The sequence below is a fragment of the Pongo abelii genome, chromosome 1, assembly GCF_028885655.2.
Source record: "Pongo abelii isolate AG06213 chromosome 1, NHGRI_mPonAbe1-v2.0_pri, whole genome shotgun sequence".
Classification (NCBI taxonomy): Eukaryota; Metazoa; Chordata; class Mammalia; order Primates; family Hominidae; genus Pongo; species Pongo abelii.
Window position 1 is genome coordinate 151,212,158 of NC_071985.2, and position 17,832 is coordinate 151,229,989.

General features: G+C 34.4%; 1 protein-coding gene across 7 annotated transcripts in view; it reads right to left on the reverse strand.

Annotated features, from left to right (window-relative positions):
- The window catches only part of ADGRL2 (adhesion G protein-coupled receptor L2), a 577,862-nt gene that overhangs the window by 225,458 nt on the left and 334,572 nt on the right, over positions 1 to 17,832 (reverse strand). For all 7 annotated transcript variants that reach the window (XM_054532529.2, XM_063711500.1, XM_063711525.1 and 4 more), the window contains one exon: positions 5,423 to 5,464. The gene's annotated coding sequence lies outside the window, so the exon portion shown is untranslated. The remainder of the gene's footprint in view (positions 1 to 5,422; positions 5,465 to 17,832) is intronic.

Here is a 17,832-nt window from a genome sequence, read left to right on the forward strand (position 1 = left end):
AATAATAAAAACAAAAACAAAAAACTGAAGGCAACCCAAATATCCATTAGTGTTAAAGGAAGACTAATAAATCATACAATAGAATACTATACAAGTGTAAACTAATGAATTATGTCTATGTGCTTCAAAGGGTTGAAACTCAAGAACTTAATGTTGAGTAGAAGAGTCATAGATAAATACAACTTTCTATTTACATATTGTTGCAAAACATAAACAACAATTATGTATTTCAGGATGCAAATATATGAGATAAAATTATAAAGAAAAGCAAGGGATAGAGAAAATTCAGGATAATGTTTAGCTCGGATTAAAAAAGGGTTAAAGAACTGTAGAAGGGTACACTGAAAGCTTGAAAGGGCATTATAATGTGTTTTTCTTGAACTGGTTGGTGGTACACAGGTATTCATGATCTGCATTTCTTTTTCTTTTTTTTTCTTTTTCTTTTTCTTTTTTTTTTTGAGATGGAGTTTTGCTCTTGTTGCCCAGGCTGGAGTGCAATGGTGCGATCTCGGCTCACCGCACTCTCCGCCTCCTGGGTTCAAGTGATTCTCCTGCCTCAGCCTCCTGAGTAGCTGGGATTACAGGCATGTGCCACCACGCCCGGCTAATTTTGTATTTTTAGTAGAGACAGGGTTTCTTTATGTTGGTCAGGCTGGTCTTGAACTCCCAACCTCAGGTGATCTGCCTGCTTTGGCCTCCCAAACTGCTGGCATTACAGGCGTGAGCCACCATGCCCAGCCCTGTATTTCTTATATATGTATTAGAAATTTTATTTTTTTAGCTACTAAATATTTTTTAGAATTTTAAAGGAAGTAGTTTAACCTTCTAAACTATGTAATACAATTCAATAACACATCAAAAATATCTATTTACTTTTAAAATATTTTGATTTGCACATTTGAAGATATAAAATGGCAATAAATCATTTCAGAAGCCAACTTACGATATTGTTTAGGAAAGTTGGGAGAATAAAACAAAATGAGCTAACCACTCATCAAGAAAGATATTCTGTCTTCAAAGGCAATGGCTACTAACAGATAACATATTCAACTAACTGCTTTAAAAGCAAGACTATTAAATAAATAAATAAATAAATAAAAACAGGTTAATGTAGTGGCAGTAATCAGCACTCAGAGTGAACTCCCTCTTGTAAAAAAGCTCATCGTGTTTTTGCTAATTAAAATGAATATTATTCCTGTGAAATGAACCAAAAAGTTGTATGAAACCGGAAATCCCAAAAGAGAACTATAATCTACAAGAATAATTGCATGCAATTTTAATTGAAGGAAAAGGAGAGGACTGTTTTTATCTTTGCTTTTTTCACATCTTAAAAGTAATCAACCTGTTGGCCAATTAACAATTCTTTTATATTATTATTGTCTGACCTAAAAATTGACACTTGATAAATTGGAATCTTGTGAAATTTTAAGATTAATGACAAAATGACTATTGGCTATAGCTGACTATAATGTGGAGCTTTTGTCCTTAATGAAATAAGGTAATAAATCATTATTAACACTTTCAGAAATAAAGTATGTTTTACTGTTGTTCATTGAAGTGTATATATCATGACTATTAACATAAATATGCATTCAACCTTTATTCATTAAGTACAACGAGAATTGGAAATGAGAGGATCTATTTTGTTGAAGGGCAGATTAATTACATTAAAATAGTTATTTTATTTTCTCATCAATATCTTAGAAAAAATTGGAATGCTGAAGATTTATTCTGTTGAAGTTCAACTTTATAATACATGTCAATAAAATATATATTTGCATTTCAATTTAGTTTACATAGTATTCAGAACTTTGTCTGTTTGGTTAAATTAGCACACTTACAAATCAGAAAGAAATAGTTTGAATGAGCAGTATTTTATTTATTCAATAATTTGTTACATTGCCCCTGATTTTGGTTATAGACAAGAGGTTAATTTTGTTCCTTTTTCTTCTAAAATGTCATGATATGTTGGACTAAAGAGTTTACTGAGTAGATGCAAAAAAGGAAATTGTATATTTAAATATTTGATTTCCCAGTATAACAAATTAGTAATTTGGCAGTCTAAACCTATTAGAAATATAAATTTCCATATACAAATCTGTATGAATTTGGCTCCCCACTCTTTAGGAAACATTGATACTAGATTTTATCTTATAGGTCATTTACAATGTTATCTCATTCACAGTAAAGTGAAAAAATTCAGGTTAAATTTTTTGGTACATTTAAAAATAGTAATATAGAAGGAATATTATCAAAATACACAATATATAATCCCTTATTTACACAATACAATTTGGAAAAGACTTTCAACGAAATATGGATGAGACTTTCATTTATGTGAATTTTACAAATGAATGAAATTTACCCCTTTAATCATTACAGTCTTTTTCATTCTAATGACTCCAAGTCTCTCAATGTTATTTTATGCTATGTATATTCAATTTAAGGATATGTAATTTTATTGTAAAATTCTTGGCCTAGAAAGAAATTTAAGATTTTATTTTAAAAATCTTATAGTATAACCCTCTACTTTAACCACTCAGGAATTTTAAACCTATGTATATGATGTATCTTACTGAAAATCATACGGCTAATCTTGGTCCCTCAATTCTTACTGTTGGTGAATAGCTGAAAATACTCTTTAACTCCTCAATGCATTCCTCCTAGTCTCGCCTAGGTTTTATAGTAATCCTAGTTTGTAGCTACATAATTAGAGAAACAATTCTGTTACAATTTTATGTAAACTGAGAACTAATATGATGGAAAGAAAAACTTGGGAAGCATTTACGTGAACAATATTAGATGCATGCTAGAGACTTTTTTCCTAAATGTCTTCTAAAATTTTTGCCTTAGTTCTAGAGAGCTAAATTGTCAAGACAGTAAGATATAACTAAAATTTATACATTTATGCTAAGTTCTGCCCTATAATAAATTGCTCTTGAGCAGAATTTTTAATATCAAAAATATTCTAATAGTGACACTTATTATTATTAATAATAATTTATTAACATTATTTTAGGTTAAAAGCAATTTTTTGATAAAATTTCTTTATATTTGCCTAGTTATCTACTTTTTTTTTTTTTTTTGACGGAGTCTCGCTCTGTCACCCAAGCTGGAGTGCAGTGGTGCAATCTCAGCTCACTGCAACCTCCACCTCTTGTGTTCACGCAATTCTTCTGCCTCAGCCTCCTAAGTAGCTGGGACTACAGGTGTGTGCCACCAAGCCTGGCTAATTTTTGTTTCTTTGTGTTTTGTTTTGTTGTTGTTTTTTTGATACGGAGTCTCACTGTCGCCCATGTTGGAGTGCAGTGGCACAATCCTGGCTCACTGCAACCTCCGCCTCCTGGGTGCAAGCGATTCCCCTGCCTCAGCCTCCGGAATAGCTGGGATTACAGGCCTGCGCCACCACGCCCACCTAATTTTGTATATTTAGTAGAGACGGGGTTTCACCATATTAACCAGGCTGATCTCGAACTCCTGACCTCAGGTAATCCGCCCGCCTCCGTCTCCCACAGGCGTGAGCCACCGTGCCCGGCCCCTATTTTTTACATTTTTAGTAGAGACGGGGTTTCACCATATTGGCCAGGGTAGTCTCGAACTCCTGAACTTGTGATCTGCCCACCTCAGCCTCCCGAAGTGCTGGGATTACAGGTGTGAGCCACCACACCTGGCCCTTTTTTTTTTTTGAGACTGAATCTTGCTCTGTCACCGAGACCGGAGTGCAATGGTGCAGTCTTGGCTCACTGCAACCTCCGCCTCCTGGGTTCAAGCGATTGTCTTGCCTCAGCCTCCCAAGTAGCTAGGATTATAGGGACTCGCCACCACACCCAGCTAGCTAATTTTTATATTTTTAGTAGAGATGGGGTTTCACCATGTTGACCAGGCTGGTTGCAAACTCCTGACCTTAGGTGATTCACCTGCCTCAGCCTCTCAAAGTGTTGGGATTACAGGCGTGCGCTACCATGCCCAGCTAAAGATTTTTTTTTAATTGGTTATCCAGTTGGCACAAAGAGGTATTTCCCAATTTTATATGTACATATTTATCTAATAATAAATATGCTCTTTTGAATCGCTTATTATTCAAATAATGTTTTTGTTCTGGTTATAAAAATAATATCTATTTTTATAGGAAATGCAAAAAATGAAGAATTAAGAGTATGAAACTATTTATATTCCCATTCTTTTGTGTACCTTTTGTGTCTTTTTTCCTTTTTTTTTTTTTTTTGAGATGGAGTCTGGCTCTGTCACCCAGGCTGGAATGCAGTGGCACTCGGCCCACTGCAAGCTCCACCTCCTGGGTTCACGCCATTCTCCTGCCTCAGCCTCCTGAGCAGCTGGGACTACAGGGGCTCGCCACCAGGCCTAGCTAGTTTTCTGTATTTTTAGTAGAGACGGGGTTTCACCATGTTAGCCAGGATGGTCTCGATCTCCTGACCTCGTGATCCGCCTGCCTCGGCCTCCCAAAGTGCTGGGATTACAGGCATGAGCCACTGCGCCTGGCCTTTTTTGTCTTTTTTCTAAGCCCAAGATATACTGCCAAGTCTCTCTCCTCTGTCTATATAAGCGCACATGCACACAACATGTAATGTATGTAGTTCTGTACCCTGCTTTTTCACTTAACCTAACACTTTGATATCAAAGTGATTTTTTTTTCTACAATGAGAAATTCCTTCTTTTTATAGGGAATACTCTTAAACCACTGGAAAAGTAAAAGAGCATCATAAGAGACAGTAATAACTTCCTAGGAAATATCATTTTACACTGACCTTTCCCATATAATAAGATTAACTTTTAGTATTTGAATTGTAAAGAGGTTATGATAAAGACTAAAACTAAATATTTCCTGTTTAAGTCATAAAAATATAAAGACAACGAAACTATATGTTTAACCAAAATCATATAGTGGCTAGCTTGCCTAGAAGTTATGATATATACTTTTAGAAAATAAATATTTTAAAATTCACAGATGCTGCAAAGCCCCGGTCAAACATAAATTACAATCAGTTTTTATGTAACAGTAACAATTCCAAAGGACTCTTACCAACTCTGAATTTGTATCACAGATAATGCTTTCTTTTTCTGCTCGTGGAATGTAAACCACATTTATTTCTATATCTGTGTATATTTTAAAATAAATTACCCCAGAAAACAAAATGTTGGATATACTATGTTCAACTGCAATCCAACAGAGAAAGCAAAACCTTGTATTTCCTGTAAAAATACTGTAGTATATTTGGTGAAAATTTTGGAATAATTATAGAATTTGAATACAGCATCCATTTATTTGCAAAAGTATAAACTACATTATAATTATCAGATGACTCAATACATTTGGTAAATGATACTCCAATTTTATTATAACAATTCGCCTTTTCTTGTTTGTGTACAGTACTATCAAATACAAAAAGAACTCTTTACTTACCATTCTGGGAAAGATGAAATTTTTCATTGTGCCATAAATACCCTGGAAAGTAAAGAAAATATTATTATTTATTATACCTCCATCCACAGGGATCCTAACTGCCAAATGTAATACACCAGCAGCAAAACAAAAATAAAGTAAATCTATAGCAGAAAACACAAATCAGTGCTCTAAGAATTCTTGAACATATATTATATGACTATGGACAGAGCTACCATAAGATTAAGCACTTGTTTTGATAAGTACTTTCAAATACAGGAATAAACTATTTTATTTTCCACAAAAGAAATATTGTAGAATTAGGAGAACATTGTCAATATATTTTTTTTTTACTCAGCCCTTTAGCTCATTTGAAGTTTTTATTGATAGAGATGAGACAGCTATACCTAAAACTCTTTAAGGGAAAATATGCTTTTCTTACATCCTGATAATTAATGCTATTAATATTGATCAGTTCTTTAAAGTATAATAAACCTAATTTGGAGAAAAATACACTGAGATCATATCTCTCTGTTAAAACTATATAATGGCTAAGGACATTTTAATAGATATATATGAAGGAGATTTGCTTGAATTTTCTCAATAGTGATATTTCAGACCTTTAGAAATTTTTTCTAGTGAAGTAATTTTGAATAAACATTATGATTTGTTAAGATATCTTTGGAATCATTATTCCCAAGAAAGATATTGTTTCTGTAAATGAAAACTAGCTAAAATTTCAAACTATAAACCCTAATGTTCCCAAATTAAAAAGTTGGTTTTTGTTGTTGTTTTTGTTGTTGAAGAATAAAATTGGGATTTGAAGGATGTCCTACTTAGATTTTCACATAGAAAATACCTTCTTTTTTAGACAATTTTTCTTTTAAAAATTTGAATACTAAATATGGAAGTCAAATTCTGTAATGATTCAGGAATTCTCCCTATGACAAAAGTTTAAGGAAATTATTAGTTTGTATTTAATTATAAATGATAATAATTCCTTTCAAAATTTTATATGTATTGATTTTTAATGCAAGCTCTTAATGTAAAAAATTTTAAACACAGAAATACTTTATTTTACATAGAATTTATTTCTAAAGAATTATCAATACAATTTTGATATTATAACTCATATCAATCTGCTAAAAAAAAAAAGTATTTTTAAGCACCAGCTCCTGAAGAGGGCAGCACGTTCTAGATATTATTGAATTCTACGTTCAAATGTGACAGCTTTGGCTTTAGTATACTTTTTTTAAGAACTAGAGGGAAAACATTGATTTTTTTATAGATGTCTGTCCCCATGATATAATAAACCAGCAGAAAGTCTAGGCAGACCAAGGTCAAAACTGTATTTGATTATTAAAAGAGAACATTCAAATTAGACACCTAAAGCAATGTATTTAGAAAAGAAACAAAATACTAGTAAGGAGACATTCCATGAGGAATGTGTTTTATCTTAATACTGTAGATAACTTTTTCTATTGGCAGTGCGTTGACTGTCAAAACTACTAAAGGGGTTAGATTTAATTATCTCACTTCTTGCACATTTCATCTCAATTGCTATGGCAACATTCAGTTGCCTCAGCAGCTATGCACACTTTAATCAGATATTTCCTCCTCATTTCTCTATGAGCCAAACTGTGTAGTCAAATTTACAACCAAGTCCTGATGAATCTGATAACACCTCTTACAATTTAATGGGCAACTTGCCTCCACCCACACATATAAATGTTTTCAGAGAGGCTTGTAACTATTGGACAAGTATAAGACTTGATAAGAATATATGTTTGGACTTTCCTACTTCATTGATTTAAAAAAGAATTTTTTTTTGCTCTTTTCTCTACCTTTTCTTTTTTTAGAAGTTTTTCACCAATTTGAAACTCACTCCAGCCAGTCACTACCTTGGGTCCCCTATCCTCACTAAGAGAGTGCATAAGTAAAGGAAACAACCCCCAGTGTTCAAATGTCAATTCTCATCAACAAGTCTATTGAATTATTTACCTTTTATCTGAACATACTTGGAACTGGCACATCAAAGAGCCATTTTCTATTTCTTGAATACAGGTCAGAGAAGGAAGGAAAATAAAGATAAAGCAAAATCTGATAGACGAGGAAAAGTGTAGAATATTATACTTAAACAGATGTCCAAGCATGAACGAAATTTGGTCAAGCTTCAGTAATACAGCAGTTTTAATGAGAAGTAAAAGCATGATGTGTTAAGTTGTTGATGACACTTTGGTGAATATTAAACATCTACATTGTTGGACAAATCATCACTTTAGTATTTGGTAAAAGACCAGAAAAAACTTTTCTGGGCATAAAAGGAACATTCAAACTGTCCTGAATTCTGATTTAAAATGTTAGTTAATTATACTTTCATAAATGTTTTGAATTTTGCAAGTAGTAACTCAATTTTAATTTGATACTGTGTAGTAAAAATGTTTTAAACTCTAAGAAGCAAAGTCATCTAAGGTCTTTCTAACAGTTTTAATGGCTGCTAAAATTTGTATTTAGATAGCAATCATTTTTATCCTGAAGTTATGATAGTTCTCTGGTGAGAAGTTTTACTCCAGTATCTGACAGTAATATTTCAGCATGTTTTTTCAATCACCACTTGGTAGTGTCTAGTAATATTTTCATTAAGAGGCAACCAAAAAGATGCTTTCTGTAGCTGGATTTATCACTCTGATGTGTAAAGAGCAAATTCTAGATTATGTCTTATGTATTACAGATGGTTAATTACAGCAATCAAAATCTAATCAAACCTTGAAAAGATTATATTTAAAGTGCAGGTCTTATATATTTTTAACTATAATTGAGGTCAGTTTTAGCAGACTGTATTCAAAATGTGGTTATTGAAAAGCTAACATCTCATTAATGATACAGTTTGGAAGCCCTGTAACCTTAGGAGTAGCGGAAGGAATAAGAGAAGTTTAATTAAAAATATATATACATATAAAGGAAGCATGGAACCTATCTTCAAATATTTGAAGGTCTTTTTATGTAATGGAGACAGTAAATATCTTAGAAAACTAAGACAAATGGTAGGAGTTCCTGAGAATTGGATTCCAGCTCTGTATTTAAAACTTGAAAACAATTAGAATAGCTTAAACAATGGCATAAGCCATGAAGCAGCAATTCCTTTGTGTAGGCATATTCCATGAAATGTTAGCATACGAACTCTTTATTTTCCATTCTTAAATTCTGAGACAACATTGTAGAAAAGGTGATAGAACCACGCCACAGATTTAGATCTAGGAATTAAGGTGAGCCACTTCTTAATGAATTTTTCAAATACCAATGCTTTATGTTAGTATGGAAACCTAGCAATGAACTGCAAACAGCATATTCAGCAGCAAGTTGGCAAATCCTACTCTGGAGAAACAGACTAAATGAGAAAAACAAACAGGTCTTAGTGAAGTTATCTAAAACCTCCAAGGAGACATATAAATCGGCCCTAATTGGCATTCATTCAAGAACCTCAGGAGATGCCAGGGAGTGAGCAGAGGTGAGGAATGAGTTCCCCTTTCAGTCTTGACTTGGCTCTTGTACCTAAAACTGGGGTGCCGCCAGACAACACTTATGCTGCTGCTTATGTTAGACTTGTTCTCTGGATGAAAGGAAGATTTTGGCACCATCCTCAAACTCTAGGTTCACTTAAGAAATAATAATTGCTCAATTAAGGGCCCAGAGCTTTTCTTCTGTATCCAGAGGAATTAAAAGTTGAAGACAAAATTGCACTTCATGTGGGAAAGCTCATCTTCAGCAAGAATGCTGAATAAGATAAAGGAACGTTGTAACCAATTTGAAGGTTATAAATATAAAGTAATTGCTGATTCTTGAATCAAAGTAATGTGCATTTTTCATGTAACATTAGATCTTGTAAAGTTCTAGTTTATGTTCCTTGGAAATCATGTTTTTACTTAGTTTGGTTTTGAAGTTTCCTTGTGTGACTCCACTCCTGGATCACACTGAAGGAACCAAGGGGCTCACTGACGGTCTTGCACAGTATCTAATCTTACTGTACTCCAGTGCCGCCGCTTGGAGCTTGCGCCCTTTCAAAGACTGGCTATCTGCCTAAACATCTGTTTCTACCTAAAGAGCTGGTGAGTAGTTTTGCAACAAGAAAAGCTAACTTTTGATAAAATAAAAACTTCAGCCGAATTAACTTTAAAGTAGTTTAATTGAGCAATGAATGATTCGTGATTTGGGCAGCCCCTAGATTCACAGCAGATTCACAGAGACTCCAGTGTAGCCACGTGATGGAAGAAGATTTATAGACCAAAAAGGGAAATGATGTACAGAAATTGGCAGTGAGGTACAGAAACAGCTGGACTGATTACAGTTTGGTGTTTACCTTATTTGAACACAGTTTGAACACTTAGCAGTCTATGAGTGGCTGAAATTTGGCCACTGTGATTGGCCAAGACTCAGTTATTGTTACAGGCTCATACTCCTAAGTTAGGTTTTCAATTTTGTTTGATTATTAATCTAGGTTACAATTCATCCACAAGGACTCAAATATAGAAGTACAGGGTCCTGCTCAGGCCACATTTAGTTTGCTTTAACACTTTTATTTTTACTATTAAAAAATATGGGATGTTACATACTTCATTAAGTATTTTATTTCCCCTGCCCCTCCAGACCCTTTCAAATCAAACCTTCACATTAACTTAGGTTGGTTAAAATTCCTCCTGCTGAGGTTTCGCTAGCAAATGGTCATGAAGCTTGTTTCCAAATGCTCACCCACAAAAGCTTTTACTAGCCAATTCCATTTGGTTGGCTGTACTCCAACACAGTCTCTGGTGATAGCAAACATTAGCTGCAGAGAAACAGAAACTTCCATGGCACCCTGGAGGAACTTTTTGATCCAAAAGACACTCCTAGTAAACCAAAGTGTCACTACAACTTCATGAACGTTTCCTTATGTCATGAATAACAGTAGGAGGAAAGGGTGGCTGCATTTCTGAAATGGTTGTTCCACGTGTGTAAACCTAGTCCCCAACTTGAGATCAAAGAGTGTCTTCAATCAACAAGTATTTATTTAGTGCCTATCATGTCTAAAATTTAAGGAGTCAGAAAAGGACAAATAGGAGCTATTTTAAAATTCTGTTATTTGTTGAATGAATGGAGAAAGACATATTGCTGGCCTATAAAAAAATCACAATTATCTATAGGAGGGAAAATTAACATGAAACAAAACACAACATCTCTTTGTCATGTCCCTAACAGTTAAAGTAGTTCATCTGTTTCAAACTACAAAAGGTTTTAATATATTTTAACAGTATTTTTCCATTAAGTAGTTTTAACAAAAAAGCACAAATTATGTGGCTTTATGCAATATGGTCCTGCACCCTCACATCTACCCACTTGTACCTCTTGCCTATGAAACTTAAGACATCTCTACTGAACCATGATATCCCTCATTGGGAACTGACAGAGTAGGGAAAGTCTTGAATTCTTGTTTTATTGTGGCCAATGCAACAATGTCAGGTAAATAATCATAAGCATTAAGAAAATGCATATTCAATGAATAATGAATGAATGAATGATAAAAGAAGAATGGAATTGGTGTTGTCCTAAGTGCAAGAAATATTCAACAAGATTAATGTACTTTGAAATGGTCTTAGTTTCATGGAAGATATGAGACTTTTCACTGGTCTTCAAGAATGGATGAGAGTTAGATAGTAGATGTGAAGGAAATAAGATATTTCCAGTGGAGTTAAGAGCATGAGCAAAGGGGTTGCTTTGGATGCAGAGATATTAATGAAAAGATTTAATTCTTCTTGATAAGACTGGGTTGTATATGGATTAGTGATTTTGTTTAGATTAAAGGATATTGTAAAGAAATGTTTCTTAAACTCGATTGTGCATACCTGGGAACCTTGTTAAAATGAAGAACCTAATTTAATAGGTGCGGATTGAGGTGTGAGATTATTTATTTCTAACAACTTCCCTGGTGATGTTGGTGCTGATGCCATACTGTGAAATGCAAGACTGTTGAGGATCCTTGAAGCTAGATAGAGTCGTTTGGGCTTGATACAGCAGGCATTCAAAAACCACTCTATGTCCTCTAGCAGTTATAGCATGATGAAAACTGCACTTTAGGGAGATTACTGTGTCGACCTCATGAAAAGTATGCTAAAGAAGAGAGAATGTAGAATAGGAAAACCAGCTGGGAACCTGTCTACACTTTCTCTGCATATTTCATAGATTTGGTGCTCAGTTATCTGTTGATTGATTAGTTTGTGTGGACATGGTCAATTCAAAAGCAGTTTCTCAGTAAAATAATTGTGGTCTCAGTGACTTTTTGAAAACGAGTCAAGTTTAGGTAAAACACATGGGGAATCCATGAATGCTCTTTCCCTCTTCTCCATCTGGAAAAACTGTATTCATTCTTTAAAAGACTTGAAATGTTAACTCTTCTGTTCTTATCATAGTATAAAATTATAATTATGCCCTTATATGTATCTCTCACATATATAATAATGAGAATGATAATTAGCAATAGTAGCAAACTAGTGCTTTGAGTGCTTATTAGTAGTGCCAGGCAAATTGCTAAATAATTTTTATAATGAAGTCTTCATTCCATTGCTGTGACAAATACTACAATTATCACCCCCATGTATGAAGATATATGTATATACATATATCTTCATATATGTATTTAAATATATATATTTTTAAATCTATATATATATATCTTTAAATATATATATATATAAACACATATATATATGTTTAAATCTATTTTAAAAGAGAACTTGTGTGCCCTAATATTCTAATATTGTGTTGGGTATGTACCAGTAAACATATTTATTCAGAGAATCATCACAATGTGTTCTAAGAAGTCACAAATTTCTTAGTGTAGCTTCCATTTTTGCTTGATATTTTCACCTTTGTTCCTTATCTCCAATAATTATAACAATGGCTAGCAATTCGTGTTTCCTATCTCTCAGGTACAAATTTAAGCAATTAACACGCGTTGTCTCATTAAATGCTCATAATAATTTGGGTGTTATTATTACCCCCATTTTATATATGAAGAAAAAGAGACACAAAGAAATTAGTATGTCTAAGTTTCCAAAGCTACAAAGCAAGAAAGTTGGATGTTGAACTTACTATACTGTGTTATTGAAAGAAAGAAAAAAAGAAAGAAAGAGAGAGGAAGGAAGGAAGGAAAGGAAGGAAGGAAGGGAAAGGAAAGGAAGAAAGAAAGAATAGAGAGAAAGAAAAGAAAGGGAGAAAGAAAAGAAAGAGAGAAAGGAGGAAAGAAAGAAAGAAGGAAAGAAAGAAAGAGAGAGGGAGGGAGGGAAGAAAGAAAGGAAGGAAAGAAGGAAGGAAAGGGGAGGGGGGAGGGGAGAAGGGGGAGGAGGAGGAGGGGGAGGACAAGGAGGAGGAGAAAATAAAAAAGCTGGGCATGGTGGCTCACGCGTTGTCTCATTTAATGCTCATAATAATTTGGGTGTTATTATTACCCTCATTTTATATATTAAAAAAAGAGGCACAAAGAAATTAGGATGTCTAGGTTTCCAAAGCTACAAAGCAAGAAAGTTGGATTTTGAACCTACTGCACTGTGTTATTGAAAGAAAGAAAAAAAGAAAGAAAGAGAGGAAGGAAGGGAGGGAGGGAGGGAATCTATGAAATCCAAAGGAGGGAGGGAGGAAGGGAGGGAGGGAGTCTATTAAGTCCAAGAAGTCTTATTGTCATTTTTTAGTTTCTATCAGCACACCACCATGACAGATCAGGAGGAAGTACCTGCTGGCTGGCAGATGTGTAGTCATGGGATAAAATATTTTCTATGAAGGACCCCACTCCCCTTGTCTTCTCTCCAGTGACACTCCAAATCCCTTAGACCATAACTCATTCTCCCAATAGACTAAAGAATATTCCCCCAAAACATGCACCATCATATATTCAAAAGATAGTCTCCTTTAAACATTTGCCTTTAGGGAAAGACATTCAGCTTCTGGGATTCCTTGCTGGTATTAGGAGTAATAATGACAACCTTCCAGGTATTTGAAGTGTTTGATATGATGGAAATTATTACTTGACTGATCAACTAAAAAACAGATCAAAACCAAATAGAATATTTGTTTATTCCACTTCATGAGCTTACATTCTAATCTAAATTTTTAATATTTAAATTCCATATTGACAAACTGGATATTCTAATATCATAATTTCTGAAATTATGTACTTTTGTATTTTGCTTTAAAGAAAATTATTCTATTTTCTCAAACATATCAATATACTTTTGGGCAAATAAATCTTTGATAGTATATTCAACCCTACTCCATAAATTTACTTGATTCTCTAATTTTACCTGGGTTTGTTACACACTGATATGGTTTGGCTCTGTGTCTCCACCCAAATCTCATCTTGTAGCTTCCATAATTCCCACGTGTTGTGGGAGGGACCTGGTGGGAGATGACTGAATCATGGGGGCAGGTATTTCCCATGCTATTCTCATGATAGTGAATGGGTCTCTCAAGATCTGTTGGTTTTAAAAACGGGAGTTTCTCTGCACAAGCTCTCTCTTGCCTGCCACCATCCACATTAAGATGTGACTTGCTCCTCCTTGCCTTCTGCCATGACTGTGAGGCCTCCCCAGCCATGTGGAACTGTGAGTCCAATTAAACCTCTTTCTTTTGTAAATTGCCCAGTCTCAGGTATGTCTTTATCAGCAGCATGAAATTGGACTAATACACACACCTAGATATTGATAACATGAATAGATACAGCGATGTCTTCACTACCATTCTAGCACATTCCTCATGTATGGCCTGCATAGCCTGTTCTTGTTGGAATTCACTACAAGTTTACACAGCTAGGAAACAATGTAATCTATTATTTGCTGTGCTCTTTTAAAATAGTTGTATTATAGCAATGTAAGTAATATAAAAATTTTACCTGTCCACATATTATTTCTACTAAATTTTCTTTCTCTAGGGAAGTATCATTTTTGGTTTAAATAATATTTGTGGCTATTTTAATACCTACTGTAGCTATTTGGCTTCTTCATACTAAAGGAAGTATATTAAAAGGCCTTTAATGTAAGACAAAAGAAAACAGAAAACCAACTGGGCACAGTGGCAAATGGCTGTATCCCAGCAACATGGCAAAATCCTGTGTCTACAAAAATTAGCCAGGTATGGTGGCGAGGACCTGTAGTCCCAGCTACTCAGGAGGCTAAGGTGGGAGGATCACCTGAGCCCAGGAAGGTCGAGGCTGCAGTGAGCCGTGATCATGCCACTGCACTCTGTGAGACTCTTGTTTTAAAAAAAAGGAGGAAAGAAACAGAAAAACATTACTATAACTATCAGTACCAAATGTCTAAGAGATCATAATTGTTTTCATTGGAAATGAAACAAAAGTATACTGCCTTTTTCTTTAATTATTATAATGCTGTAGTTTTAAAGAGTGGAGATGGAGAGAGCCCTCTGCTTTCTACACCTCAAAATGTGTCTTAATCTATTTGGGCTGCTATAACAAAATGTCATCAAATGGGTGACTTATACACAAGAGAAACGTATTTTTCAAAGTTCTGGAGGCAGGAAAATCCAAGATCAATTGCCTGCACATTCAATGTCTGGCAAGGGCCCTTCCGCTTGGACTTCCTCACAGAGATAGTTTCCTTCTCACTTTAATGTCACATGGTGGAAGGGGCGTGGGATCTCTCTCTTTATAAGGCCACTAAGCCCTTTCATTAAGGCTCCACCCTTATGACCTAATCACCTCCCAAAGGCCTCACCTCTTAACCATCACATCTAAGATAAAGACTGTAACATATGAATTTGGGGGGGAACATAAACATTCAGACCATAGCAAACTGTATTGTAAAACTTTATAACATGTAAAAGACTTTTCACTAAACTAACCTGAAAACTATTCCGGGATTATGACAACACATAATGGAAGATGTTGAATTTGAATAAAATTTTATTATTTTCTTATTTTGAAACAATCTTAAATCACAAAACTGTTGTAATGACAAATAACATTTTTTCAGAATTATTTGAGAGTAACTTGTCAACATGATATGATACTTATTATTCCCAAATACTTTAACAGATTTTTTCAAACAAACAAGGATATTTTCCTTTATAACTGAAATACAACCACTGAAATCAGAAAGTTAATACTGATACATCACTATAATCCTCAGATCCCCTTCAAATTTTGCCACTTATCTTAATAATGTCTTTTATAACAAAATGATCCAGTCCACAATCAAGCATTAAATTTAATTATTATGCAATTTCAGTCTTTCGATCTGAAAAATTTCCTTAGTTTTACCATGGCTTTCATGAATTTGACAGTTTTGAAGATTGTGAGTTAGTTTGTTTTGTAAGATGCTCCTTGTTTACGTTTCTCTTTTGTTTTCTCATTATCAGATTCAGGTTTCCTCTCTTTGGCAGAAAAATCACAAAAGTGATGCTATGTTCATTTCATAGCAGCCTATCAGGTGGCACATTACTCATGATGTGAATACTGATCTCATGATTAAGGTGATGACTGTATAATTGCTCTTTTCCTCCTTTTTATAGGTATACTGCAGGGAAGTAGAGTAACTTTCTATTTATTTATTTATATATGTCAGAGTGGACTCATGGATATTCCTTTTACCCAATAGATTATAATCTGCTGTTACTATTATTACTCACTTTGATTCTCAAATTGTCCCAGATATGGTCAGTATGATCCTCTTCTGTCTGACATCTTTCTTTGACATGTCCCTGGCATTGTTTTAATACTTCCATATTTCAGCATATTCCAGGCTCATTTTGTATTTTTCATGCCCCAGCCCTGGAATCAGCTATTTCTCTAAGGAGTCTTAATTTCTTTTAGATGAGAATGTTATTGAGAAACCAAGATCTGGGATGTAGGTGTGCCCATTGTTTTGGGGCTGTCATTGTTCTCAGGATCCAGAACTAAGGCGATATATGCATATAAAAATCCATTTATCTATCTATCCATCCACATATTACACTGATATTTATTTCCATATATATCTATATCTATGAAACACTGCTTCCTCCATTTCCAAACCAGCACCACAGGGTCCAATGTAGTTTCTGTCTCTCTTTGTTTTTTTTTTTTTTTTTTTTTGAAATGGAGTCTTGCTCTGTTGCCCAGGCTAGAGTGCAGTGGCACCATCTTGGCTCACTGCCACCTCCACCTCCTGAGTTCAAGCAATTCTCTGCCTCAGCCTCCCAAGTAGCTGGGACTACAGGCACCTGCCCTCACGCCTGGCTAATTTTTTGTATTTTTAGTAGAGACGGGGTTTCACCATCTTGGCCAGGCTGGTCTTGAAATCCTGACCTTGTGATCCAGCCCCATCGGCCTCCCAAAGTGCTGGGATTACAGGCGTGAGCCATCTGGCCCAGCCATAGTTTCTCTCTCTTAATATTTGTAACAACTTGTCTGACAATGAAACATCTGTCTCCTGTTATTTTTAATATGTTTACTTTTTGATCAACCATCCTACCTGTAACCAATATCCTATTGCTGTTAAGCATCTGACCCTTCCCATTCAGATGCTCTGCTCAGCCTATTTGAGCTCCGACACTGTTTAGGCTACTGAGGCTCTCTGTTCACACATCACCTAGAGATTTCCACCTTACTTGTCCCAGCTAATAGGTTAGGTGAACAGAAAGATAGAAAAAGAAGAGAATGAGAAGAAATTGAGATACTTTTGAAAAAGCTTGTCTGCTATGTAGATTCTAATGCTATTGCATATCACATATTTAATTGAAAATTTTTCTTTTTATTTGAGAAACTAAAAAAATTCTAACTAGACTTCACATATTTGACAAATATTTATTGAGTGCCTACTCTGTGCCAATATAATAAATTTTAGTAAAAACCCAATTAACTGCAGTTCTCAATTAATCAATATATTTTACTTACTGGCTTGTTTCTCAGGGAAATTGGCCAATTATAAGCAACTACATTCAGACTGAAGATTTATTCAAAACAGGGTCAGTCATGAAGTCAGTATGAATTTTACTCTAATTCCCATACTTATATATTACCTTATATAATGAGAAATGACATTCAAAATTATGAACCTAAAAAAGACTATGAAACTCACTATTGAAATATTGCTGTGCTAACTACAGACATTTTAGAAATCTTTTCAACAAACATAGTTTTATTCAATTAATCATAAAATTGTATTCTGAAAGCATCCAATTTCTAGTTTATGTATTCATTTAACAAACATTTATAATACATCAATATATTCCAGGCACTGTTCAAGAAAATAAAAATCTCTCAAAGTTCCTGTTCTGATGGAGCTTACCATCTAGTAACAGGAAAAAAGACAATCAACAAGCAATAGCAATATGTGGTATGCCAGGTTATTAATGGTACTGGGAAGGAAAATGAAGAAAAATGAGAGAACAGAACATGAACAAGGAGAAGT